The sequence below is a fragment of the Bidens hawaiensis genome, unplaced genomic scaffold (assembly GCF_021521415.1).
Source record: "Bidens hawaiensis isolate Kalapana, Puna unplaced genomic scaffold, B.hawaiensis_p1.1 tig00019491_1, whole genome shotgun sequence".
Taxonomy (NCBI): Eukaryota; Viridiplantae; Streptophyta; class Magnoliopsida; order Asterales; family Asteraceae; genus Bidens; species Bidens hawaiensis.
Window position 1 is genome coordinate 431,539 of NW_027492961.1, and position 4,253 is coordinate 435,791.

Below are 4,253 nucleotides of genomic sequence, written 5' to 3' on the forward strand. Positions count from 1 at the left end.
TTACGTCCAATTTCAGGTTACGTGCGTATTGTCATTGGGTTATGAGCGTACCCACACTAGTTTTGTATTCAATGTTAGCGCATACTGGCATCAGTTACGCGTATGCTGTCGTTACATGTGTACCGTCACCGGTTACACATACAATGTAGCATTATGCGCATACCGTCGCCCGGTTATGCGTTCAATTTAATTTAAAATATTTACATTTTTTATTCTTTAACTTTAGTTATCTTTTGTTAATTTTAAAAATTAATACATGATTGACCCCTCATTTTTAACCCTCGATTTGAGAACTTTATTTAAAATTCATATTATTTCTATATCATTTAACTATGTTATAAACTCGTGTGATACCGATGATGTCATAGACTTACATCTTCTCCTGACCCTAAAAGAACTTTATTAAAAATAAAAATGAAATAGGTTTATCAGGTGTTATATATTTAAACCTCGTGTCATAGCACATTACCCTGCTCAGCTCATCTGTTTTGTAAGCCTTATGTGGCTCTAAACGTTGTGTTCTCGAATTTCATTTAATAAAGGAAAAGAAATTAGTAGAGAAGAAATGAAAAGAGAGGAAAATATGTAATTTTATTTCGTGTTGCCGAGTTTAATATAAAGGAAAATAAGTTATACATTTTGTGTGTTTCTGAGTTAGGAGAAAAAGAAAAATAAAATTGCAATTTTACTATCATACCCTTTTAGTAACACGGGATAACATTTGTTGGCACTTCTCGTTAACAAAATTTGGTCAAAATATTGACAACTCGATCAAATCACTTTAACACAAACAACAAAACTTGAATTAGGATTTGTGCAGGCAAAATTGTTTCAAAGTTGAGCTATTGGAACCAAAAAATAGTAGCTAGAAACTGGGTCATTTACGGTAGCTTCTGAATTTCGATAATTTGGTACACTAAATTAAACTAATAAATTGACTATATAACAATCTGGAAAAATAATCAAATAAATCAATCAAATAAGGGATTAACAAAAGAAGAAAATGCACGGTATAATTGACTCATCTGATATAAGGATTTCAAACAACTTTTTAAAGCAAGTAACAAAACCTAAAAGTATAATCATTGATATAAGGATTTCATACTTTTACATGTATGGGGTAACAATTGAAACACTGTTACATAGTTTGGATTTATCGTTTCAAGATAAGATTTACATTAGTCAACTTATATTCTTTTATCAATCAAAAGTCTTCAAACATCGATTTGAAATTTGATGTAAAAAAATACATAACGTTAATTGTTTTTTACGGAGAAGAAAAATAGTCAAAAAGGTTGAACAGTTAACAAGGGTTTTTAAATAAAAAATTATTATCAACTAATACAATATAATGTATTTCCAATTTGTGTTTTTTTATCTTTAATTTACTCGAGTGATTACTAAACAAAAACCAGACCATCTCCAAATGCATAGCCAATGTCTCTTGGTACTAAACTCAAACACCTTACCTACATTCGCACCTTCTCACCACCACCACCACCACCACCACCACCACCACCACCGTCATCAACAACCACCCAAACAAGACCCACACTCCCATCTCAAACAAGACCCATTTCAAGACCTCTTCGATTTATGGATCAAAGCCTTCACAACCCGAAACCAAACCCACTTCTCCAACCTCACCGGTTTCATCTCCAAACTAGAGATGGTCAAAAAAACCGGTCCGGGAACCGGTTTGCCGGTTTAAACCGGAAACCGGTTTTTACGAAAACCGGTTTTTTAAAAACCGGTTTGACCGGTTTACAAACCGCCGGTTCGTATTTCGGTTACAAGTTTTAGAGCCAAAACCGGTTAACAAACCGGTTAATGGAAAAACCGGTTTTTTTTAAAACCGGTTATTATGAAAAAAACCGGTTATTAACCGGTTATTTTAAAAAAAAAACCGGTTAACCGGTTATTAACCGGTTCTAACCGGTTTCTAAACCGGTCCTAACCGGTTAGACCGGTTAGGGTTTTGACATACAAAAACCGGTTATTAACCGGTCCGGTTATTAACCGAACCGGTTTAACCGGACCGGTTTTTTTAAAAAACCGATTTGTGCACCTCTACTCCAAACTCGACCTATGGGTCCTAGCCTACCAACGCACATGCGCCCACTTCACCGGTTCATACCCGGCCAGACATGCCGTCCAGTCCCACGTCCTCACCAACCTCCTTTCCCTTCGAAACGCCGTCGTACAAGGTCAGTTTCAATGGAACATGAAAACCAAACCTTACATTCAAAACCCTAATGATAAAGCCCATGTTTCGAAGCTCTCAAATCGAAAGCTTCGGATGATTTCGGCATCCAATGAGCCTCCGTTTCAAGATTATCTGGTTCAAGAATTGCTTTTGATGATTCTCGTGCCGGTGTTTGAGGCGGGGTTTTCCTTCAAATCGCACGTGTTTCGCCCGAAGAGGAATGCCTATACGGTGATTCGAACGATTCGGAGTAATTTTGCTGGGTATGTGTGGTTCTTGAAAGGCGATTTAACCGAAATGTTTGATAGTTTAGATGCCAATTTGCTGATCGAGTTCGTTGAAAAAGGTGTTACGGATCAGAAAGTATTGGTTTTGATCAAATCCGGGTTAAAAGGAGCGTCAAAGTCGGGGCTTGATGATGAAAAGATTAAGAGGAAAAGAAACAAGAAAAAGGGGTTGAAGAGGAAGAAAGTTCTTGATGAAAACGAGGCGAAACCTGACCCGTATTGGCTGAGAACATTTTATGATTTTGCACCTGTGGAGGCTGTAAAGGTACCTAATTATGGTTATTGTGGAATATTAAGTCCTTTGCCTGCTAATATTTATCTCAATGAGTTAGATCACATGATGGAGGAAAAAATCCTACAATTTGGTCCTACATACAATGATAGTTTTGCCATTAATGATTATGGTAATCATACGCCGTCATGGCCCGAGTTTGTACGTGGGGATGGGAAAGATAAATCCAAAAAGATGGATTACATTCGTTACGGTGGTCATTTCTTGATAGGAATTAGAGGGTCAAGAAAGGATGCATTGGAGATTAGGGATTTAATAATCGAGTTTTGCGCGAATAAGTACGCGCTTAAGTTAAGCGAATCAAAGATCGAAATTGAACATGTGAGCAGAGGTGTTCAGTTTTTGGATCATGTAATTGGTCAAAGAGTGATATATCCAACTATCCGGTTTGCGTCAAGCGGTGGTCATATCGTGAGTCAAAAAAGTGTTGGGATTTTGCTTTCGGTTACTGCGAGTTTGCAGCAATGCATACGACAGTTTAGACGGCTTAAGTTTGTTAAAGGGGATAAAGATCCTGAGCCATTACCGTGTACTCCAATGCTTTATTGTGGTCAAGCACAAACGAATGCACAGATGAATAAGTTTCTTGAAACAATAGCGGATTGGTATCAGTATGCAGATAACAGAAAGAAGGTTGTTGGTTTCTGCGCGTATGTTATTCGAAACTTGGTGGCTAAATTATATGCTGCTAGGTATAAGATGAAATCAAGGGCTAAGGTGTTTAAGAAAGGTTCACGCGATCTTAGCCGTCCACCTAGGCAGAGCATGGATAATAGGACTCCCGAGTATGCTGATTTGTTGAGATTAGGTCTTGCTGATGCGATTGAAGGGGTTAGGTTTTCGCGAATGAATATGATTCCACCGTGTGATTATACCCCATTTCCGAGGAGGTGGGTCCCGGATCATGAACAGGTGTTGTTGGATTATATAAAGTTGCAAGATCTGAAGTTCTTTTGTGAGTTGCAAAGATCAGTGAAAGAAGGAAGACTGTGTTTGCCTCATGACATGCTTGGTGAGATTGTGTGGGATTATAAAACTATAGGAGCGCGAAATCTAGGATTTCAAAGAGGACAGCAGAGTCCTTTCGAATCGGGACGCTAAGTTTTGTATACATCAGATACATGTTGAGTTTTGAAATTGACTGTATATTATCAAGTATTTATATGTTCATGTTGTAATGCCACCAAATGAGTTTTAATTGTTTTAAGGTTAGTGTTAACTCATAAGCCTACAGACAGAAGTCTCTTTTAGTTATAGAATATGAAACTTGAGACTTGTACAAATTTTGGCTTTAGTGTGGGAATGTGAGCTGTAGTTTTTTAGAACCAAAAAAAAAAAAAAAAAAAAAAAAAAAAACCTCTTATGTGCAAGCATAAAGTTATAGTTATCTTTTCTTCATGTATTTCCTCATTTTCTTTTGAATATGTATTCACTCATGTGCGAACATAAAATCCACTTGATCTGGCTC

The 4,253-nt window shown here is 37.1% G+C and overlaps 1 pseudogene; it reads left to right on the plus strand.

The window, feature by feature from the left end:
• The first annotated feature begins 1,437 nt into the window (after positions 1-1,437).
• On the plus strand, positions 1,438-3,977 carry LOC143558476 (nuclear intron maturase 1, mitochondrial-like; annotated as a pseudogene).
• Positions 3,978-4,253: the final 276 nt, after the last annotated feature.